General features: G+C 42.6%; 1 protein-coding gene across 5 annotated transcripts in view; it reads left to right on the top strand.

The window, feature by feature from the left end:
• The window catches only part of DCP2 (decapping mRNA 2), an 83124-nt gene that overhangs the window by 14333 nt on the left and 43445 nt on the right, over positions 1 to 25346 (top strand). The window lies entirely within an intron of this gene.

The following is a 25346-nucleotide window of genomic DNA, read 5'->3' as shown; positions in this document are numbered from 1 at the left end:
AGCACTTACCGCTAACTGTCATTGTCTTATGCATTTATTGGCTTATCTCTCCCAATAGAGTGCAAACTGCCTGAGAACTGGACACTTGGTCTTGTTCTCTGCTGTACCCCTATTGGATCCACCAGAATTTCTCCATTTACCCTGTCCCAATCCCAATCCTTTCCCTTTCACCTAAAAGTAACCACATCTTGACTTTTATGGTCATTTCCTTGCTTTCTCTAAAGTTATATCACCGAGGTTGCATCTCTAAACCCTATAGTTTAACTTACTTTAAAAAATATAGACATCTTTTTTTTTTTTATAATTTTAATAATTAAATCTTTATTGTTCATATTATTACATTTGTTCCTTTTTTTTCCCCCCCATAACTCCCCTCCTCCCAGTTCCCGCCCTACCCTCCGCCCTCACTCCCCACCCACTGTCCTCATCCATAGGTGCACGATTTTTGTCCAGTCTCTTCCCACATCTCCCACACCCCTTTCCCCCCCAAGAATAGTCAGTCCATTCCCTTTCTATGTCCCTGATTCTATTATAATCAACAGTTTATTCTGTTCATCAGATTATTTATTCACTTGATTCTTAGATTCACTTGTTGATAGATGCATATTTGTTGTTCATAATTTGTATCTTTACCTTTTTCTTCCTCTTCCTCTTCTTAAAGGATACCTTTCAGCATTTCATATAATCCTGGTTTGGTGGTGATGAACTCCTTTAGCTTTTCCTTATCTGTGAAGCTCTTTATCTGACCTTCAATTCTGAATGATAGCTTTGCTGGATAAAGTAATCTTGGTTGTAGGTTCTTGGTATTCATCACTTTGAATATTTCTTGCCACTCCCTTCTGGCCTGCAAAGTTTCTGTTGAGAAATCAGCTGACAGTCGTATGGGTATTCCCTTGTAGGTAACTGAGTTTCTTTCTCTTGCTGTTTTTAAGATTCTCTCTTTATCTTTTGCTCTTGGCATTTTAATTATGATATGTCTTGGTGTGGTCCTCTTTGGATTCCTTTTGTTTGGGGTTCTCCGCGCTTCTTGGACCTGTAAGTCCATTTCTTTCACCAGGTGGGGGAAGTTTTCTGTCATTATTTCTTCAAATAGGTTTTCAATATCTTGCTCTCTCTCATCTTCTGGCACCCCTATAATTCTGATGTTGGTACGCTTGAGGCTGTCCCAGAGGCTCCTTACACTATCCTCGCATTTTTGGATTCTTTTTTCATTTTGCTTTTCCGGTTGGATGTTTTTTGCTTCCTCGCATTTCAAATCATTGACTTGATTCTTGCGCTCCTCTGGTCTGCTGTCGGGCGTCTGTATAATATTCATTATTTCAGTCCGTGTGTGCTTAATTTCTATTTGGTTCCCCAATATAAGATCGAGGGTCTTATTAGTTTTTGTGTAGAGCTCATTAAGTTTATCGGCAGCTTCTAAACAGTTCTTGAGAGACCTTAAAAGTGTGGTTCTGAACTCTATTTCTTCCATTGACAATTTTGTCCTGTTTCTTTGTCTCCGCATTTTGTTATGCTTCCTTGGTGCACCCCCTAGTGGTCTTTGTTCGCAGTCTTATAGATAAATCTTGATTGCTGTAGCTAATTCCAGGGAGGGTTTGACCTCCAGGCCAAGTGGCTATGAGAATCAGCTGTGTCAGCAGTGAGAGAACTTCTGTCCTCTAGGGAGGTGCTAATCTAGCCTTTGCCTGAGGCTATCCGGCAAATGCCTCTGTGCAGGGCTTGGGCAGGGCGGGTCGAACAGGATCAACAGTGTGGGCCGGAGAGAGCAGTTATGGCGGCTCTCAGTCCTGTCCCAAGGGGCTCTGCCTCTCTGAGTCCCAGCACCCGCTGCAAAGCTCGGAGAGAAAGCTGCACTCGCTCTGACCGAAGCCAGACAGTCCTGCTTCTTCCGCCTGAGTCTGGGTCCCTAAAGACTCGCCCGGATCTGGAGCTCAGAGTCTGCGACTCCCTCCCGATTGAAAACAACAACCGCGCCCTCCGCCGCCAGCCCGCTCCGCGCACTCCGCACCTCAGAATTTGACTTCAGCACTGCGCCTCCTCTGAGTGTCCGTATGCGTTTGTCTTTCCTCCTAGTTGTAGGACTTCCACTCAGCCAGCGCCCCTGTGGTTCTGGGTGATGTCCCTTCCGTTTTTTGGTTTCACTTTTGAAGTAGTTGTTCAAAGCAGCAAACTCCGGTGTTAACCTATGCCGCCATCTTGGTTCTCAATATAGACATCTTTTAAGTCTCTTCCAATTTTTCAAGCACCCCTCCATTCTCCTCTTGCCCTATCTTTTTCTTTACAACTTAGTTCTGGAAGGAACTGAGTTGTTTGATTTGACTTGTAGAGTTTCCCACATCTAGATTTTTATTTTTATTTTTTGGTTAATCCTCACCCAAGGATATTTTTCCCATTGATTTTTAGAGAGTCAAACGGAGGGGGGTGGGGGGGGGAGACAGACATGATATGAGAGAGACACATTGATTGGTTGCCTCCCGCATGTGCCCCAACTGGAGTCAGGGATTGAGCCTGCAACTGAGGTATGTGCCCTTGGCTGGATTCGAACCACAGCCCTTCAGGCTGTGGGTCAGCGCTCTATCCACTGAGCCAAACTGGGTAGGGCCCCATATCTAGATTTTGCTGATTGAATTCCCATGTGATTTATCTGGTTCTTATGTATTTTTTATAAATTACTAATGGGATTATGGACTCGATCAGATTCAGGTGTAATTTTGAGACACACTCCTTTGCAGGTGGCATGTAGGAGACATGTATACCTAATTGTTCCTTTGTGTGTGCTGTTGGCAGCCATTGATAAATTAATTCATTAGGAGTTGTAAAATGCTGATATTTGAGTTTAATTATTCTTAATTTATTGTTGGTGAAATACTTCCATAATGAAGCACTTCTCCTCAACTTCTACTTGTTTACTTTGTATAGGAAAGGCAGAATAAATGTTTGATGACAACACAGTTTTAGATATAGAAAATATGATCAATAACTGTATAAAAATAAAAGAACTTTCCTGGCCGGGTAGCTCAGTTGGTTAGAGCATTGTCCCAATAGGCTAAGGTTGTGGGTTTGATCCCCAGACAGGGTACATACAAAAATCAACCAAGAGTGCCTAAATAAGTGGAACAACAAAATAGATATTTCTCTCTCTCTCACTCTCTCAAATCAATTAAAATAAAACAAAAGAACTTACTAACCATAGATCTACAATGAGAGATCTATTAAAAGATGTATTTCAATAAGAACAATAAACCCAGAGAGAAGAAATTAGATGCAAGAATAAAAGTGAGCACAGAAATTGATAAGTGATAAATATAATTGACTATTACTTTAAAATATAATTTGAGGGTTAAAAAACAACCTGAGAGTACTTGAAAGGTTGTTAAAACATATTTAACTTTGTGTCTTGTTCAGGAGGAAGAAAAAAACCTTGAATAACTTAAGACTTTGTAGAAAAAATGTAGAGATAATAAGCATGTTAAAAATTAGAAATACAATGCATAGGTTCGAAACCAACAAAGGAGGAGAAAAGAATATAGAAAACTTCATGAGTCCCAAAGAATTAAAAAGAAAATAAGGAGTAAAAAGCAAAAAGGAAATAGGAAATAGTAAACAGAAGACCCAAATTAGATGGTAGAAATAAATTCAAAGATACCAGGATCACTATATGAGTTCATTGCATAGACCTCATTTACTAAAAGATAAAAAATATCCCATTCGATTAACAAGCAAATAAACAAAAACCATCCAGACATTTGAAAATAAAAGGAAAAATATGACAAGTACAAATGAAAAGAGAGAGTATGCAGAAGAATAATAGTATTTAATGTAATTAATAGCAAGCAAATGGAATTTAAGATTAAAAACATCATTTCGGATAAAAAATAAAACTCTTAGATAAAAAGAATAATTTACCAGAAGATAGAATAATCAAGAACCAAAGGATGATTAACCAAATTATAATCAAGTGGGAAGATCTTAACACCGTTTAACTAATAGATCAAGCTGACCAAAAGAAATGAAATTAGTGAGCTTAATTGAATGGATATATAACAAAGGGATCAGAACTTCCCACCTGGCGGGGCACCAGATATTGATCCCCTATGCCATACATCAATCAGAGCAGGCAGGGCTTGGGTCACTGAAGTCTGTGCACTATGATAGTCTACATTAACACTAGTCATGAGAGGATGTGAAAGAAATGGGCACCTTCATGTATTGCTGGTGGGTGTTGAAATTATTGTAACCATTTTGAAAAGCTATTTGGCTTTATCAAGGTTGAAAATATGCATATCCAGCAATCCCACTTGTAGGTATATACTGTAGAGAGACTATTATGTATATGTGCAAGAACATTTGAATAAGATATGAAGATATGAATAAGAACACTTCTTGCAGCATTTTTTTTTTGAACCTGGGAAAAACTGGAAGTAACTTAAATGTGCATCAACAGGAAAATGGGTTTACTGAAATGAAATTCTAGATAGTTAATAAATGACCTAGAGTTACCATATAGACATGAGATAAATTAAAAACATGTATTGTAAAGAGAAGAAAAAGGAGGTCACAGAATGATAAGTAGAATATGATAGCATGTAAAACGTAAAACATGCATGCACAGCAATAGCACAGGTCATTTATAGATACATATTATTATGGTAAAAATAGGAAAAATGCATGGGAATGATATACAACATTTATAGAAAGGGAGAAAGATGCTTCCAATACTTTAGAAATAAAAGCGATGACTTACAGGGTGAGTACCATATTCTATCAATCTACTTTAGAATATGGGTAGGCTTACTTATGTGAAGTTTATACAAGTCTAAGAAAATAGTCTGTAGTTACTAGAATGGCACATGAAGGTGTCTGCTGCCAGTTTTCAGAATAGCTGCAGTTTTATCATCAGGGCAATAATCTATATTCCCTGGGAAACCTGGCAAATGGGAACCACGTGTTGGTTTTCTCCGAGGTGTCCTTCACTTCATTTGTGGTTTATAAATAGCACACTCATGTTAAGTCAGGTTTGCATCGCTTAGGTTGAATTAATCAGTCAACAGCTGCACCTTTATTGAGTGTTATATCTGCAAGGCTCTGTAGAAAATTTAAAATAAATATGAAATATTTCCCCATATTCAGCCTTAAATCTAATTCTAGAGACAAGACAAACAGAGAATAAAACAAAACCAAATGTGGACTAACTTGTATGCCATGTGTTATAAATGTAGAAAAGCTGGAGATCAGGATGAGCTCTGATAGCAGTTGATAAAGCTGCTGTGAAGCGAAGACTGAGCTGGGCTTTACTCTGGTGCAGAGATGGAATTTCTAAGCAAGACTTTTCTTAGTTTGTGCTCCTGTTCCAGATGTGAGGAAGCTTTGTTCCCATCAACCACTGGTGCTGGATTGAAAAGCAGCTCAACTCATAAACATTGGTGTAGTGTGGAACGCTGGGGTTCTATGAGTGCTCAGCTCTTCCCCTGCCCCAGCTCTCTACTAGGTTGAAAACTGAAATGAGAGTAAGGATCAGGCCATCCCTCTTTCTATGCCCCTCAAAGTTTGATGTAACTTATGGCAAGTAGCAAAATGCCATTCAAACATGCAAAAGTAAAAATAAGAGCTTATTGAACACATACTGAGGTTTAGTAGATATGAGTAGCCAGGATTCAAAGGGCCTGTGCATTAGAAAGTCAAACTTGAAGTCTGTTCTCAAAATCTCTCCCATGCCTTTCTTCCCTTTGTGTCCTGTATTGTGTGGCTTCCTCTCTTCATGCCTCTTGAACTTATCTCAAAACAGCAGCCCTGCGCTATCAAAACTTTACATGCACATTCCTTTTGTTTGTGAAAATCCATTTCTTGGAATTTACACTCCAGATATACTCACACAAGTTTGCAAAAATAAATGTAGAAAGATCTTTGAAAAAAAAACCCAGAAGCTATCTAAATGTCCACCAATAAGGGATTACTTAAATAAATTATACTATATTTATGCAATGATATATGTGGTAGATATTACTGTGTTCACCAATGTTTCTTGATCCCTTCTCCGTCTGAGTGCAGGGAGGAATACCCTTCTCTGCCCCTTTAAGTCGGGCATGCCAATGTGATCCCCTTTGATCCCTGAAATTTGAGAAGCATTTTCAGAGCCCGTATGAGACCTCCATGCTCTCTTCTGGTGCAGCAATTGTAGAAACACACACTGGAGGGAGAGTCACGAGACAGAAGCAGCCAAGGCACTGAGCCTTCATAGAGAGGACAGAAGACTTCACATACACAATAAACAAACATTTGTTGTGTAGACCCACTGAGATTCTGGTCTCCTTTGTTATCATTAGCATAACCTAGATCATCCTGACTGATACAGTATATTGTGCAGCCAATACAGCGAAGGACATAGATATATATGTACTTGAGTAGAAAATGTCCAAGGTGTTAAGTGAAAAAGACAAGGGACATAACTTTATATGGAATTATTTGATTTGTGATTTTATAAAAGTGTTATCTACAGAAAGACTGAGGAACTCTTCTACATTAAAAGAGGATAGGCTTAGAAATATTTTTAAACTGTAAAATAGAGTTATCTCTGGGTAGGGGGATGAGTAGATGAAACTGGAATTCTGGGGTAGGAAAAAGCCTTTTACTTACCTTTGGGTACCCTTTTATTATTCCATTTGAATTCTCCAGGGATAGTCAATGTTGTTTTCAGACACAAAGCTTTGAGGTAATGTGTCTGGCAGTAATAGATAAAATTAACAAAGATGAATATTAAAAACCTAGCAACAGCTTTTTACCAAGATACAATAATTGGCTAATAACTGCTATGGTGGGTGGCAGTAGAGGTGAGTGCAGGAGAGGGCATGCTATACATTACATTTGGAACAGTCCATTGGGAAAACAATCTGGTAGTTAGTTTTAAAAGAAAAAATATGCATATCTTGGCCCCGGTAATCTCACCCCCAGGAGTCCTTAGAAATAAAGACACTAGTACATAAGAACAGGCATAGAAGACTTTTATTGCAGCATTTTCTGTAGTGACAAAAAATTGGAAGCAAAGTGTATGCCCATCAATAGGGAAATAATTGACTAAATGGTGGTACAGTGGGGCCTTGACTTACGAGTGTCCCGACGAATGAGTTTTTTGAGATACCAGCTGTCTCTCAGCCGATTTTTTGCATTGAGTTGTTAGAGTAATTTGAGTTAACAAGCTCCTTAACAGGCTCCTTAACGAGCTCGGTCTCCAAACGAATTAAACTCGTAAGTCAAGGCCCCACTGTATATCCACATCATAGACTATTAAGCAACATGGACTACTACAAGTTTTTTTTTTTTTTTTTCATTTTATTTTATTTTATTTATTTTTTTTTAGGTACAGTGGCTTTTCTTTCTTTTTTTTTTTTATTGCTTAAAGTATTACAAAGGGTATTACATATGTATCCATTTTATCCCCCCGCCCTAGACAGTCCCCTATACTACAAGTTTTTAAAAATGAGTGAGCTCTCTATCAATTGACTTGGAGAGATTTCCATAATGGATTTTTACAAAAAGAGGAAATGCAGAGAGTTTTATAACGATCCTTTTATTTTGTAAAACAGGGAAGAGTTAATACCCATGTGTTTATATGTTTACCTAATTAAGAGAGCAGGGAGAAGGTGTGTGCAAGGACACAGAGGTTGTTAATTTGCTCAAAGTAAAGGAAAGGGGGTTACTGGGGAGAAGGAAAGAGAGAGGAGGTCAGCAAGATAGAGACAGAAGTAGGGCAATGGAAGTAAGCAATGATAAGCCTAGCACCAGAGCAGAGTGGGCTGATGTTTTGCAAGTAAAACTTTACATTTCTGAAAACTAACATATGTTTTTGTATCGCTTTTATGGAGCTCTGGTGGCATGGGTGTTTTACCTAAATTAGGGATGCATGCTGTACCTGCCAAGTTTAGCAATGCAGATTCTCTTCTGTAGAAAATGAAATAAACAGATTTTAATGTAGGTACTGAAACAAGGCCAAAACAGCAGTTCTTTTGAAACCTGGCAGTCTGCCTGTTGGTCATTATTTGCCATTCTTTTTTTTTTTTTTTCCCCAAAATATATTTTATTGATTTTTTACAGAGAGGAAGGGAGAGAGATAGTTAGAAACATTGATGAGAGAGGAACATCGATCAGCTGCCTCCTGCACATCCCCCACTGGGGAAGTGCCTGCAACCCAGGTACATGCCCTTGACCGGAATCGAACCTGGGACCTTTCAGTCCGCAGGCCGACGCTCTATCCCCTGAGCCAAACCGGCTTTGATTTGCCATTCTTTCCCAAATAAATACTTCTAAAGAAATGGGACTCAAAAGCCAGAGGTAGATAATTTTTTAAAAAATTGATTTTAGAGAGAGAGGAAGAGAGAGAAACATTGATGTGAGAGAGAAACATTGATTGGTTGCCTCCTGCACATGTCCCAGGGATTGAACCTGCAAGTTGGGTATGTGCCCTGACCAGGAATTGAACCTGAGACCCTTCAGTGCAAGGGATGCTCCAATCAACTGAGCCACACCAGGTTGAGGTAGATAAATTTTAAGACCTATATAATTTTTGAAACTGCAAATTTATGGTGCACTTACCTCACTGTTATGAAAATAATGCTATCTATGACCAAATGTAAGGAAATTAATAATCCATTTTTGCATGTTAATAATAATATGGCTTGGACTTTTTAAACATAAAAAATGCATACATTATGTATTCCCAGAGTAAGCCCTTCATTGATTTGCATGAATTTTTTATATTGAAAGTTAGGAAAATTCACTTTTAGAAGTCTTTTAGTAGTAAAAACAATGAAGTTTATTTAAGTAAAATCGAGGGCATTTAATTTTTGCTTCAAAAAAAGAAATCTCTTAATAAGACTGTCTATATGTGTGATGAAATTTAATGTAGTAATGCTTTTCATGTACATTTGCAGTCTTTGAGGGGAAAAAGCTTTAGGACAAAGAAATAATATTCTTCAGTGATATTTCCAACATTAATGAAAATCTGGGTTTAGTCCGTAGTGGGAGCAGGCAAAAAACTAGAACCAAGAGAAGTGGGCCCTGTCCTTTACCCAGCACCACTTCTCAGAGCAACAAAGGCCAGATGTGGATTAGAACAATTGCCAAAATCTCTTCAAATGTAACCTGATCTTTTATTTCTGTGTCTGTGACTCAGACCGTGTAGCCCCTCACCCAACAACCCCCTTCCAATTCCACACCCCTCCTCAAGTTCTGGTTCTGCTTAGGACCATCCAGACCTGGGGGTTCCGACTTGGCCTCCTGGGTGCTGTTTGACTTGCCACTCACTCTCTCAAATGACTTTGATCTGGAACCTCCCCTTCTCCTTTGCAGGGCCTCACGCGTCAGCCCTGACAATGCTGACGGAAAGCTCCATGGCATGTGAAACTGTCGCCTTCAGGTTGCTTGCACAGTAGAGTTGAAATGAAGCCGAAGCGAAGTGACTTTTGAAGGTTAAAGGTCCTCCTCGGAGGCACTGCCAAGAAGATGGTCAGGCTGGCTGCTCAGTGTGTCTCCAGTCTATGGGAATTGGAGAGGCAGTGCCAAATGCTACATCTCCGTTCTCTTCCAGGCTTTCCTCTATGTCTTGTTGAGTCATTGTTTTTCTAGAGACGTGACTAATGTTAGCCAACTGTCTGATTCAGCTCTTCCCACTTGGACTTATGAGGCAGTTTTCTGCAGATATCACATTTCATTCATGATATATTGATTTTGTTAGTGTAATTGGAGTGCTCTCAAGTTCTTCAGGTATCAGAGGTCGTTCTTGTTTAGGGCCAAAGTAGTGGGGACTACCCTCCCATCTCCACCCCCAGGTCACCCTCTGGCTTTGGACTGCTGCTCCACTCCTGCCAACCATCTGTTCCTCTCTTACAACTTTTTTTATGTCACTCTTCTTTCCCAACAACCATGCACTCAAGATGTAGGTATAGACCGCTTCCTTGATTCCCCAACGTACAAGACCAGACTTAGTGTATTAGTCAGGATTCAGGACTGCAAGAGGCAGACAAGATGGTGTCAAAGAGTAACAACACCATCAGTAAAAGAGAAAGTCCTGGCTGAGATAATGAAAAATCCAGGGGCTATGCATGGTTCAATGCTCCATGGGATTCCAGGGCTCAAACAGTATGATCAGAACTATTGGTTTTTATTTTCATCTCTTACCCTGTTTCCTCTCTTTTGGTTCCCTTCTCAGGCAGGCTGTTGGAGTGAGAAGGCACAGGATCTCCTGGCTATATTCTTAGCACTACCATGCTGAGAAGAAAAAGGCAATTCTGTCCCAATGAGTCCAGCAAATATCCTAGCATTGGCTCTTTTGAGCCTGGCTTGGGTTCTTAGCTTATCCCTTAAATAATCATTGTGACAAATGCTCTAAGAGTTGGGGGCTAGGGTGAAGGGGTTGGAGGTGAGGAATTAAACCCACCCAAATGCATGAATGAGAGTGAGGAAGGAGTACTACTGAAGGAAAATAGCTTCATGTTACCAGAGGGTAAATGGATACTGAGAAGAAGGAGAGGAAGGAGAGGGAGAAGGAGAGGGAGCATACCTAGGTTGCAGGCTCCTCCCCGGCCCTGGCCCTGGTTGGGGCGTGTGCAGGACTCAACCAATCAATGTTTCTCTCACATCAGTGTTTCTCTGTCTTTCCCTCTCTCTTCCACTCTCTCTAAAAAAATCAATGGAATAATATCCTTGGCTGAGCATTGACCTATGAACCAGGAGATCACAGTACAATTCCTGGTCAGGACACATACCTGGGTTGTGGGCTTGATCCCCAGTAGAGAGCATGCAGGAGGCAGCCAATCTATGATCCTCTCCTATCATTGATGTTTCTATCTCTCCCTCTCCCTTCTTCTCTAAAATCAATAAAATATATTTTTTAAAAAGAAAAAAAATTTTTTTAATCAAGAGAGAGGAAGTCCTTTCTTCCTGCTCCTTCTCCTGTTAACATTATAATCTCCTTTCAGCTTCACTCAAAGGAAGAGAAAATTTTGCACACTTCCACAGAGCTATTTACCTTTTAATTTTCTCAAACCCTTCAGTCTGTAATTATTTCAGGCCCTTTATTTTATACTAGAGGCCCGGTGCACTGATTCATGCACTGGTGGGTCCCTCGGCCTGACCTATGCACTCTTGCAATCCAGGACCCCTCGGGGGATGTTGGACTGCTGGTTTCGGCCCAATCTCCACAGGCCAGGCCAAGGGACCCCACCAATGCACAAATTTGTGCACCGAGCCTCTAGTATGCATATAAGATCTTTGGTTAATTTCTTCCTGCCCTCCCCCCTCCTCCCTTTCCTCTGAGATTCATCAGTCTGTTCCATGTTTCCATGCCTGTGAGTTGAGTGTCTGCCCCCTGGTGGTCAGTGTGCATCATAGCTACCGGTCGAATGGTTGAACGGTTGAACGGTCACTTAGGCTTTTATATATATAGACTAGAGGCCCAGTGCACAACATTCGTGCACTGGGGGGTGTGGGAGTCCCTCAGCCTGACCATCACCCTCTCCAATCTGGGAGCCCTCAGGGGAGCCCTCTCCAATCTGGGAGTTTCTATCTGTCTTTGCAATTATATGAGCGAATTGTCTGAGACCCCAACTCAGTTTGGTTTGTTGCTCACAGAATAATAGAGGCTTTTTTTTTCTTTGCTTCATTGGTGGAGATTTCCTAGAAGTTTTAGGATATTTTCCCTTTAATTTTTCCTAGACACTCTGATTTTACTTATGTCTCTCACCTTTGCTTTCCCTCCATCCCCCATGGCAACAGTAACTTGCTCCAGGCTCACTTTGTTCTAGTGCAGCCGTGGGCAAACTATGGCCCGCAGGCCGGATCTGGCCTGTTCGGCTGTTCTATCCGGCCCACGGAGCTGAAAGAGCGGAGGGTTCTCTTGCTCTCCCCTCCGCTCCTTCACCAGCAGCAGTGTTAACATGGCAACGTCGGGAAACATGGCCGCAGCTCCTTCTTCTGAGTCCAGTTTAAGAACCCATTGTGGCCCTCGAGTCAAAAAGTTTGCCCACCCCTGCTCTAGTGTCTAGGACAGCCGTCGGCAAACTACGGCCTGCGGGCCAGATCCGGCCCGTTTGAAATGAATAAAACTAAAAAAAAAAAAAAAGACCGTACCCTTTTATGTAATGATGTTTACTTGGAATTTATATTAGTTCACACAAACACTCCATCCATGCTTTTGTTCCGGCCCTCCGGTCCAGTTTAAGAACCCATTGTGGCCCTTGAGTCAAAAAGTTTGCCCACCCCTGGTCTAGGATATCCATCTGCCACTAGAACTATGATTCCCAGCATTCCTGGTGCTCCCCGTGCTCTGGGCTTCCGCTTCTGGTCCTGGGGCTGCCACCAGAACTATTATTCCCAGAATTTCTGGTGCTCCCGTGCTCTTGGTTTTCCCTTCCTGCTCTGTCTCCTGCCCATGGCCTCCCACTCTGCCAAGTCCTCCAAGCTGCCAGCTCTCCCTCTCTGCTCTCCGTCTGGTGGCTTGGGGAGCCAAGTTCCCCAAGCCGCTCCACTCTCCACCGGCTCTCCCGCTCTGCTCTCCACCTGGCGCCTGTGTATGCAAATTAACCTGCCATCTTTGTTGGGTTAATTTGCATAGTCATTCCTGATTGGCTGGTGGGTGTAGCGGAGGGATGGTCAATTTACACATTTCTCTTTTATTAGATAGGACGATCAAAAAGCCTATTAAAAATATTTCTTCCAAATTCAAAGAGCAGCCACAAGCCTCAAATCAGAACTGCCTTTGCCTATGTGAGTTTGGACTGCTGTCTACATATAACAGAGAAAACCTAATATCATAGCTTACACAAGCCAGAAGTCTCTCTCTCTCTCTCTCTCTCTCTCTCTCTGTGAGGAAGGAGTAAGAAAAGCCTGCCACTTTCTTAGAGACTTTCCAGAGGTCCTAGGCAACCCTATGTGTCCATACTTGCTACATCAAATATACTGTGAGAAGGGCCAGGACATGTAGGCTTTTACATGATCCATTTAACTCAGAGGAAGAAGGAGAACAGGTGTTGCTGGAGGCAGCTGGTGGCAGTGATGGTATCTGTCACATGGAAGGTGACTTCCAGCCATCAAGGTGGCTAACACTGACTGCCCTGCCTACCCACCGGCTGCTTTGGCCCTGGAGTTATGGGATGCCTCTCTGCTATCCAGGCCACTTCTCTAAATCCCTATTTGAGCTTATGTTCTGCTACTCTATCTAGGGTTCCTAAAATGTAGTCAGTATAATTTTAGGAATATATGAGACAGTATGTTTGACAGCTCTGAAAAATAGGTTTTGGTAACTTTAAGCATCTATATATTATAAAAGGCTAATATGCTAAGTGTCCAACCATCCAACTGGTCACTATGATGTGCACTTACCACCAGGGGACAGACGTATAACACAGGAGCTGCAGAGCTGCAGTGACTTGGCAGCAGTGATTCTCTGGTGACGCACCCTGAAACCAGAGGGGAGGGAGCCCAGTTCCTTGCGGGCCACACGATTCCACCTTCAGCCGTGGGTTGTTGTTGTTGCTGTTGCTGGGGCACTGTTGGCCCTGAATCTGGTTTACTGCACACTTGTGTTTGTGTTCCACATCTTGTACAATAGCAACTTTGCAGAGTGCCCTCTCACACTCTGGGACCCCTTGGGGGATGTTGGAGAGCCAGGCCAGGCTGAGGGACCCCACCTGCTGGAGGGTCCGCACTCACTCTGCAGATGCCCTTCGAGCCACGGAGCCACCCCCAGTGCTGCTGGCCCAGGAGGGACCATGGGAGGTTGGCTCCAGGGCATGTCCGGCCTGTCTTACTGAGTTCCACCCTGCCGGCCACCTTCTAACTAATTTCCTTTCAATGTGCACGAATCCATGCACTGGGTCACTAGTTTGTTAATAAGCTCCTAAGCAAAACTGAGGGGAAGGCATGTAAAAGTCATGGAAAGCTCTTCATTTGGAATATGTGATAAATATTCCATATTCCATACACCAAGAAAGAAAATGCTGGCTATGAAAGGCAACATGAAGGATCCTTACGGTGATGAAAAGATTGCGTGTGTCTTGACTGTGTTGATGTCAATATCCTGGTTGGGATATCCTGCTATAGTTTTGGGAAATGGTTACATCAATCAGATCTTTCTTCTTATAACTAGATATGAATCTACAATTTTATCAAAGTAAAAAGTTAATTTTATAAATAGCTAAAAGCATATCATTGTAAATTAAATCTCAGTAGACAGAGGGAAAGGCTGCAGAGCAAGATTGCAGAGTGAATATTGGTTGGCAATACTGCAGTGACCACAGAATAGAGGAGAGAAGGCCAACTTTAAAGGGGAAGTTTTCATTATGTGGGAAAGGGCTTTTTTAGAGATCTGTCTTTTAACCAGAAAATAATGTAATTACCTGAACTCCTTAGAAATGGACTCCTGCACATGGCAAAAGCCTTAGTTTTCAAGACATGGTCAGCAATATGATATAAAATTTTTAAATGGAAAAAAGGAATGGACACCTTCTACTAGTAGCTGTAATGCCTAATTTCGGAGTTTTGATTTTTGGTTTCATTGTATATCTTGGAACAATTAGGGCTGCCCAGGCCTATCACAGGTGGGACCTCTGTCTGGAGGGTGTCGAAAACCCTATGGACTATAATCCCCTATAAGCCCCCCATGTGGACTCTGGATTAGAGTTACAGGTCTAAACTGACCATCTGATTTTAATAAGGAGTGATTGGAGAAGTACTGTGGATTTTCTTATTGTTTTTCAACAGAACCTCTTCTGTTAAAGAATTCAGTATGAGAGATGCCATGAGACAAACAACTTCCCCAATTAAAAGTTTACAAGGTCAGTTAAAGAAAGAAAAACAAACCAGCGTCCAGCATGCTTACTCAACAAAATGTATTCAAAGATTCAACATAGTAATTAGTATTTGTTAGTAATTTAGTTTCTAAATTGTAGTCCAAAAAATATCCGTTCATCCATGGACAGGGAATTAATAAGAGTTTTCTTAAGAACTGTTATACAGATTATATTTCTGATTTTAAAAAATTAAGAAGTTCTTTTCAAAAACAAAAAATCCTGAAACAAGTTTCATTTTCCTGATTTGCCCCTCATAGAAAAGAAGGTTGTTTACAAAAGATTAGAGCTTTTTTATTTGGGTCTGAGAGCTTCATTTGCTCCCTTTCAATTGCCTCCTCCCATTCTGGGCAAAACCCATCAGAGCATGGGAATTAGACAAGACAAAAGAGCAGAAAGGGGAGGGCAAAAGCCCTAGCTTGTTTGGCTCAGTGGATAGAATATTGGCCTACAGACCAAAGGGTCCTGGATTCAATTCCAGTCAAGGGCACATACCTCCATTGCCTTGTTGGGCTCCTGCAGGAGGCAACCAATCGATGTGTTTCCCTCACATCAGCATTTCTCTCTGTCTTTCCCTCTCTCTTCCACACTCTCTAAAAATCAATGGGGGAAAAAAGAAACGGACAATATTCTAGAGTTCCATCATTTTTATATATGCAATATATTTATATATAATACTAGAGGCCCAGTACACAAATTTGTGCACCAGTGGGGTCCCTCAGCCTGGCCTGTGGGATCAGGTCAAAACCGGCTCTCTGACATCCCCCGAAGGTTCCCAGATTGCAAAAGGGTGCAGGCCAGGCCGAGGGACCCACCAGTGCACGATCAGGGCCGGGGAGGGACCTTGGGAGGGCTTCAGGGCATGTCCGGCTCATCTCACTCAGTCCTGATAGGCCAGACCCCAGCAGCAAGCTAACCTACCAGTTGGAGCATCTGCCCTCTGGTAGTCAGTGCATGTCATAGCGACTGGTCGACTGTCTGCCCCCAGGTGGTCAGTGCATGTCATAGCGAGCAGTTGAGTGGCCTTAGCATATCATTAACATATTATGCTTTGATTGGTTGAATGGGTGACTGGATGACCGGACACTTAGCATATTAGGCTTTTATTATATAGGATGTTTATATTTAACATACATAGTTATATATTGTGTATATTTATAGTATTTAATAGAGGCCCAGTGCAAAGATTTGTACACATTGAAAGGAAATTAATTAGAAGGTGGCCGGCAGGGCGGGACTGGGTGAGACGGGCTGGACACACCCTGGAGGCTCCTGGCAGGTGGGGTCCTTCAGCCTGGCCTGCAGGGAGTGGGCCAAAACCGGCTCTTTAACATCCCCCAAGGGGTCCCAGATTGTGAGAGAGCGATCTCAGGTGACGTACCCCAGAATTGAGCTCCCTCGCCTCTGGTTCCGGGTGCGTCACCCAAGAACTGCAGCTCCAAGCCATCACAGCTTGGCAGCTCCTGTGTTGAGCGTCTGCCCCCTGGTGGTCATTGCGCATCATAGCTACCAGTCAGAGGGTCGAACAGTCGGACGGTTGCTTAGGCTTTTATATATATAGATATTTATTATATTACATAATATATTGCATATATTTAGAAAATATATTACACACATTTGTATAACATCTAATACACACACAGAGCAAGTGAGCTCTGGATTGATTAGGATTCTTTGGTGAAAGTAACAAAAACTCATCTGAGCTAGAAGGAGTTAACCTTTTTTAAGCAGAGATTCACTCTTTAAAAGAGATTCACGCTTACTCATATTAAGACTTTGCATCTTATCACCTCCTCTTCAGTAACCTCAGCACATATTTGATGATAACTTACTCATTTGCCTATTTTTTAGTCAGCAAATGTTTATAGAGTGCCTACCATATGTCAAAGACACTTTAAGCACCGGGGATTCAATGAATAACATAGAAAAGATTCCTGCTTTGGGGGAAAAAAATGATAGAAAAAATTTCAAATTGAGGAAGCATAGTATGAAGGAAACAAAGGAATTGATAGCTAGTAACAGTAGAGACTCTTTAGATAGAATGTTCAGGGGAGAATTTCTGATGAGGTGATGTTTAAGCTGCACACAAAGGATAAAAAGGAGGGAATTATGGGAGTGGTGGGCAGTATTCCAGGATGAGGGAATGGTATGCAGAAAGAGCTTGGAGTATTTGATGAATTGGAGGAAGACTAGTGTGGCTAGAGGAAGAGATGAAGATGGGACACAGAATGAAGCTAGAGAGATAGGCAGGTGCCCCATCATATAAAGTCTTAGGCCATGGCAGGCAAGTTGGATGTTACTCTAAGGTTCATGAAGATTTTCAAGCAGGAGAGTATTGTGATCAAATATATGTTTTAAGACAATCACTTTTAATGCTATGTGGAGGATGGATTATAATTTGGTTAAGAGTGAAAGCAGGAAACCAGTTAGTAGCTTATTGAATAGTCCAAGGGAAAGATGAGGTAGCTTGGAGTAAGGTGGCTTGAGGCAAATTGAAGTGAAGAAAAGATATGTTTTAGATCAAGCATGTCAAACTCAAAGGCTAACAAGGGCCAAAGAAACAAGATTTAAGTGTATCTGGGCCACAAAAAACAAAAGCTCCAATTTTCATAGAAATGTAGGTTTATTTTAATAGAGACATGCTGAATACAAAGGGCTGAAATAAATGCGTAATCGCTAACATAAAATAATAGAACATTTTAATAAAAATTAATATTTTTTCTTGAACATTAACTTACCAGACACTGAATAACTGCACAAATTAATAAGCGTAAGGCAAATAAACCTATTTTTCTTGTCCTCAGAAAGCGAAATATTTCCTGTTGCGCACACCAGACAAGTCAGTCCAAGACTAATGACGTGGCAATCGGCTGCTAAAATATTTGATGCTAGTAACAGTGGGGAGAAATGGTGCGCCTGCACTTAAGGCATGTAAAGGAAATGAATGCAACACGATTATAATAATCAGTCATTAGCGAACGTTGTAGTTCGTTATTAATAATTATGTATAGCAGGATATTGTAAAAATTAAGTTACAAAGTTTTTATTAAAACGTTTCTTACATACTGTTACATTGGCTGGGCTGCAAAAATATTTGTTGTGAGCCACATGCGGCCCGCAGGTCTCGAGTTTGACATGCTTTTTTTAGGTCTTACATATGTTTTAGAAGTAGCCTGGACAAGACTCACTGATGGATTGGGCATGGTAATGTGTGAGAAAGACAGGAATCTTAGGTTTACTTAGGTTCACTGGGTGGCTAGTGGACATATCAGTTGGAATGACTTGGGCCTGAGTAACAGAAATCTTTGGTTGAAACACAAAGAAATGAATGGGTTTCTGTAAGTTCAGAGGTAAGACAGGCTCCAGGGTTCACTTAACAGCAGTAGTTCTGGAGAAGTCTGGCTCATGGTTAAGCACCTATGTGTGACGGTTCGGGCCTAACTGTAGGCAATTACAAACCGTTTTACCTGGCATGCCTCCTGGGGATTAACTGCTTTTCCTTAGCAGACTTGGTGCACAGCCAGTGCATTGCATTCTCTGAAGGGCTTTGCAGTCAAGGACTTGGGCCTCTCTGACTCATATGCTTCATATATTTGCATTCCTAGCTCCAGGGCCTTTAATCCTAGGTCTCTTTATCAGAGGCCTTTGGCTGAGGTCTTCTTTAGGCTCCTCTGCTGAGCCCATATTACAGGGAGAGGAGTACTTTTCTACTCCTGGCCTTTCGTCCGTGGGCTCTCCCTCCCCGGATCCATAAAAATGCTGGAGCCTTTTGTTCCATGAGATGACCTCCAGTGGCAGGTATATCTGTGTTCATTCAAATGAAACCTAGACTGGTGACCTGTTCCACGGGGGAAATGGAGGGAGTTCGCCTTGTCTGGTTTTAACCTTTTGTTCATACCACCTTAGTGATTAAAAGCTTAAGGCTTTCTCATCTTTGGCTTGCCGGTTTAATCAGCTACTCTGACACCTGGCAGCTCTTTCTCTCTTTTTATTGAATGTCACTGGGTCAGTTTTAGGGGCAGAAATAGAATATTGGAGACTGGCTATTAGTTATAAGAAATATTAATCATGTTCTGTTAACCATGATTGCTTTGTTCTTATTAAAGAAAGCACATTCTAACCTGGCTGGGAGTTGCACGTGGGACCTGGGGGCTCACCTGGAAATTCAGCCCATCCACCCCATCCGGGAGCTGGCTATTATCATGGCTGCCTATTAACAACCTTATTGCAGAAAATAGAGGTGCCAGGCCTTGGCAAAACCCCAGCTTTTTGCACCACCGCGCCCCCCCTGCCCCAGCCCTTTGCAAACCCTCAGCCCATGTTGCCTGTAAACTGTAACCATTATACCCATTTTGCATATCCATTCTTTTGCCGATTTCCCCGTGTAATATTGGTCCTTCTACCCAATATAAGCAACTGGCTTATGGGGAGGAGGGTGGTGTGAAGAGCAGATTTTTGTGGATGACCTGCTGCTCTCCCATACTGCTGGCATTATTGGAATAAATGCTCATATATGATTCAACCATGTCTCTGCTGAATTGGCTGGAGTAGTGACAGGCAGCCAGCCCGTCACATTGGTTGTATAAGTGATTAAAGGCTTAAGGCTTTCTCATCTTTGGCTTGCCGGTTTAATCAGCTACACTGACACCTGACAACTCTCTTTCTCTGTTTATTGAATGTCATTGGGTCAGGATATGGTGTCTGAACTACTGGGGACAACTCCCCATCATCCTGAGGATAAAGGTAATAGGTGGAGTAGGGCAAAGATGAAAGACCTGCAGAGAAATAGAGCCAGAGCTGTCAGGAGTTCAGCTGGGCTGAGAGAGGCCATTTAGCATGTTAAAAAATTTTTAGAATTCCATGACAACTTCGTTTGTTGTGCTAGAAAAAACAAAATTCAACTGAGGAAATTTGATTATCTAATTAGCTTCATTAAGTGATTCATAAATTGAAGAGCATGCCAACTAGCAACTACAATGGTGTTCTGAGGGGTTGTACAAAATGGAAGGATTTTATAGGAAGAAGGGTGGGGCAAGGGAGCTATTAACAACAGGAAGGATTATTCTCAGGGCCTGACATCTTTTCTTTGGGGGAAGAAAATGAAAGGGTTTTAATCACACAGATTGCCTCTTCTTTCTATTGTGGTTGGAGAGGGCCCATGTGACAGATTTCCTTACCGATGCTTGACCAGAAAATTCCATTGATTAAAATTACATTTCTGGGAAAAGTTGAAGCTGAAATTAGATCCACTATTAAATCTAGATTTGGTATCATGGGCTTTAGTGCCAGTGATGCTATTTTAGGCCTATGTTTTCTTCCTTTAACAATTGTGAGAATTTTGATATTTGAAAAGAATCCTATATAATAATAGACAGACATGGTAATTGACCGTACCTTCACTATGCCTCCCATTGGCTAATCAGCACGATATGCAAATTAACCACCAACAAAGATGGCGGTTAATTTGCATGCATAGGCTCCAAGTGGCGGAGGGAAGACTGAAGGCGAGCCAGAGCAGAGGAGATGGAAGACTGAAGGCGGCTCCGGCCAGAGCGAAGGCCTGGGCCCCGGGTGACCGAGGAAAACCTGTGCCAGCAGCCAGGAGAAGGGAAGGCCTATTGCACGAATCACTTTGTGCAACAGGCCTCTAGTTTTATACTATAATATGCTATGTAGACATTAATAATTATTATTGTGTCATTATCCCTAAAGCAGAATATCTGCTGTGAGTTTAGAATAACTGAATTCTAGTCCTGGCTCTATTACACACAGTGATTTAATCATTTAATCTTTATAAGCTACTTAATCTTTATAAGCCTCATTAATTGATCTGCCTATCCCATATAGTTATAGAAGACTAACCATATGAAATAGCATATTTTAGAACTCTAAAGGTGTTAAACAAAATAGTTTTAACTTCCACGGCTGAAAGTCTTTTTTAAAAGGAAGGATTTACTCTGGATGGGTGACTCAGTTGGTTGAGTGTCATCCAGGAACCAAAGGTTTGCAGGATTGATTCTGGTCAGGGCACTTGCCTGGGTTGCAGGCTCGATCCCCAGTAGAGGGTGTATAGGAGGCAGCTGATCCATCTCTCTCTCTCTCTCTCTCTCTCCCTCCCTCCCTCCCTCCCTCCCTCCCTTCCTCCCTCTCCCACTCCTTCTCCCTCTCCCTTCCCCTCTCTCTAAAAACAATAAATAAGCATATTTTTATTTTTTAAAAAGGAAGGATGTATTAGGTCATTGTTAGCAAAAAAAGACCAGTCTTGGGCCATGGTGTCTAAACCACCAGCAGCATGGTTAGATAGGAAAGACAGCATGTCCGTTGTCCCAGAGTTTGCAAGTGTTTTCAGACATCAGATAAGGGTGAGAAAGATGTACGCCATTCTGAAAAGATTTCCATTAGCTATAAAAAAAGAGGATGGGAGAAGGTGAATGGGGCTAGTTCTGGGATAGATGCAGAGTCCACAAGGAAGAAGTGTCCACTCCTCTGGATTGGCTATGGACAGTGGATAGGAAAGTTTTTTTGTATTTTATTGATTTTTTTACAGAGAGGAAGGGAGAGGGATAGAGAGTTAGAAACATCGATGAGAGAGAAACATCGACCAGCTGCCTCCTGCACACCCCCTACTGGGGATCTGCCCGCAACCAAGGTACATGCCCTTGACTGGAATCGAACCTGGGACCCTTCAGTCCGCAGGCTGATGCTCTATCCACTGAGCCAAACCGGTTAGGGCTGGATAGGAAAGTTTATGTGTAAATGAGAAGCAGAGGTTCCTGGAGTTCTGTGGTGCCTGGCTATTCTCTCTTTTGGATAATCGGGGAAATAGCCACCTGGAAAAGAATCCAAAATCCCAGCAGATATACAGGAATGTGAGCAGTTTTTGGTCAGAGCTGGCCACAGCCAACAACAGGTTACCTGTTCTGTTTTTTCCTCACTCTCTGGCTGCTGTCATTTTAATTTAGAACATCTCTAATTTTTTTTTTCTTTTCAAAGATTTTGATCAACCCAACTATTTAAAACTCGTGTCAGTATTATAATTTAAGAAGCCTAGCATCTCCTTTTCCCTCAACTCCAAACTCCAATTTCTCTGCCTTTCTCTTCTGGGGCCTATGGACAGTTGGGTTTGAGTGAGGCCTTGGGTTCTATGGAATACTTTCTCAGAGGACTGCTATAAGGGCTGCTCTATGTGCACTGGCCCAGCTCCTAGAAATGTGTGTGTGAGGAAGCAGGGGTGGGGTGGGGAAGAGGCAGAAAAGTAGACGATGCTTGCCCCTAGACGTCTCTGGGACTCTTCGTCGGGGAGATTGGTTTAGCAATATGTGACAGTTTGAGGACTTCGTGGCCCCTAAGAGCTCAAAAAGGAGTTGTGCAGCTGTCCCTGAGCTGGGAGACTACAAAGAGATAGGAAGCAGGAAGACTCCCTCCAGGGCCTTCAGCAGGGAGCCTGGTAATCTGCTTGTCTGTTTACCATTAGCCCCTTGGAGGTAAACACCTCTTTGCTTTGCACTGTTGTTTCACTGCCATCGTTTAGAGAACTAAAAACCAGACTCAGAGCTCCAAGTGGACAACTAAGAAAACCTCTAAGGTGCCTCCCAGACAGAGGAAAGAACTTCAGTTAGGACAGATAGAATGTGCACCCAGCAAACTAGAACTACGGAAGAGGCTCACCTTCACCTCACCAATGCATTACACCATGCTGTCTGAACGTCCAACTGCCAGTATCTGCATTTCTTTTCCTGAGGGCTTTTTCTGGACCAGGAGCCTGCCTTGCTGCACATCTGGTAGGCTGGGGTGCAGGCCCCAGGGGCAGCCCTCAATCAGTAGCAGATGGAAGTTAGTATATAAAACTCCATCGTCCTCACTCCTTGAGTGGGAAAACTCTCAGGTGTGTTTTATACTGTCCTCCAAAGTTCTCCAGCAGGATGAGCTCTCGTCACAGTGCTAACTTCCCTAATAATAATCTTTTTATTGGCTTTCTTCCCTTCCTTGACTCACTTCCCGGTCTGCTACCAACCTTTCCCAGGATCACTTCTCACATAAACTACTTGTATTCAGATTCTTGTCTCAGGGCCTACTTCTTAGGCCCAAATAAACTTGTACTGTGCCAAGAAGGATTGAATAAAGCAAAGGGATATTCCAGCCCGTGCTCCCCGACTTGACTCCCAAAATACTTCAAGGTTGGCCTGTGTGAACAAAAAAGGGGTATGTAATAAGCCTGGCAAGCTCAGGGGGCCTCCTGGCGGGCCTGACATGCTCAGTAACCACAAGTAACCACGCAGGATGGTCTGATCACAAATTCCTAACTAGACAGATTATAGCAGGTAAGCACTTCCCAGGTCTATACCTTCCTTAGCAAAGGTCAATCTTTACCTTAAGCAAGCTTTGCCCATTGTTCTTATGCATCTAGGATAACATTCCTTTAAAATGTCAGAGTAATTTTCTTTTCCTACCCCTCGAAGACACAACCAAGGGCACTAAAGCACAAAACCCACAGAATCCCTCATTGTTATCTTGTTCCCCAAATACCATCTCTGTGCTGTAAATGTTAATCACTAACTATCCTGTACCCATCAATGTAAAAGGAGTATGTGTTTCTCTATTTTGCCTTTCATCCAGTCCTAGGGATTTCCCTGCTATACATCTACTGTTACAGAATTCACCAGGCGACCGAAAAATACACAGGAGTACTCAGAGGTCCAGGATAAGCCCATTTATTTTCAGATGTTTCACATGCACCAGTACAGTGACTCAGGGGGTCAGTTCTCCAAATCCCGAGTGAGCCAATATGGAGAAGCTTTCTCTTTTATGCCCTTTGGTTTCTTTGTTTCCTATCTGTCTCCTAACTACCAGGCTTTAGTGGTGGCTTCCACAGCCCCTCCTGCGTCAGTCAGAATGGGGAAGTTAGATTGTATCCACATGCCTGCTCTGGGTGGTGTCAGTGACCTCCCCAGCAGCTAAGCTGTTACATTCTTTGCTTATGGCCCCCTTGCAAATCCGGAGCAATCAGGAAAACAGGTCCCGCCAGACCAGATTGTGGAGAAAGGGGCAGTGACTTAATTATAGGCTATCAAGAATGTACATTAAGTTACTGGCACAGATTCAGATTGCTAGCCCCCCCAAAAAAGTCTTATTTTCCCCATCACTACCACCAGTGGATTTTATGCACCTTCTTTACGTATTCTCCTTTGATTCTAATGTATACTAGTAAAATAAGCTGCAAAACTGCCTTTCTCAGGAACATTTAAGATCTTCCAGCTATGTTCCCAGTTTGGCGCAAATAAAATCATAGAAATTATCTACAGACTAGAGGCCCGGGGCATGAAATTTGTGCGGGGTGGGGGTGGGGTGTCGGGGGGGTGGGGATAGGTCCCTTCAGCCCAGCCTGCACCCTCTCCAATCTGGGACCCCTCGGGGGATGTCTGACTGCTTCTTTAGGCCCGATCCTGGGGCCCGATTGTTTAGGCCCGATTGTTAGGCCCTCCTGCCAGCCTGGTTGCCCCTAACTGCTCCCCCCCGCCAGCCTGGTTGCCCCTTACTGCCCCCCTGCCAGCCTGGTCACCCCCAATTGCCCCCCTGCCACCTGGTCACCCCCAACTGCCCCCCCTGCCGGCCTGGCTGCCCCATGCAGCCTGCTGTTCGGTCGTTCGGTCCCCCTTCCCTGTGCCCCCTCTCCCCCCCCCCCCCCCGCTTCCCCACCAACTGGGTAGCCCCACACAGCCTGCTGTTCAGTAGTTTGGTTATCCCTCACTAACCCCCCTGCCGGCCTGGTCACCCCAATCAGCCTGTTTGGTTGTCTGTTCGGTTGTTTCGGATGTGATAGCTCCTGGCTCTTTATATACACTGAGTGTCCAGATTATTATGACCACCTGATATTTGTAGGCAAATTAGCTATAATTTCAAGCTGAAGTTGCTAGAGGGCCAGACCATTATAAATAGGGAAGCAGGTTGTTTACCACAACAGTAGAAGAGATTTTTTTCTGAAGATACGGGTAAACAATGCGATTGAACAGCCTTTGAACGTGGGATATATTTGAATGTGAGTGCCCAGTTATTATGACCACCTGATGTGGTCATAATAATCTGTCCACTCAGTGTATATAGACTTGGACATTTCTTATGTTGACACCTGAAAGGACTTTCTGTTTAGGACATTTGACCAGCTGGAAATAATGACCTACAGGTACTGATGCCATGTGTTCCCAGCCAACAGCCTAGTCAGATCATCCTATAGCGAAGCTCTCAGGAAACTAGTTCTACCTACATGCTGGGAGCTTCCGATCACCTTTTATAGTACGTACCTCCAGTTTTTAGTTCCCTACTTTTAAGTATGAATGAATACAAGAATACTTCACAGTTATTGTGGGCTCGGTTCCAGACCACTGCAATAAAGTGAATATTGTAATAAAGTGAGGCATAATCTCTTTGCTGATGGGGATAGTCTTGTCTTCAATTTGTAAAAAAAAACAAAAAAAAACCACAACACCTGTGAAGCACAATAAAGCAAAGTGC

This window comes from Myotis daubentonii, chromosome 4 (genome assembly GCF_963259705.1).
Source record: "Myotis daubentonii chromosome 4, mMyoDau2.1, whole genome shotgun sequence".
Lineage (NCBI taxonomy): Eukaryota > Metazoa > Chordata > Mammalia > Chiroptera > Vespertilionidae > Myotis > Myotis daubentonii.
Note: the sequence above shows the minus strand (reverse complement) of the source record. Positions and strands in the feature narration are given on the sequence as shown.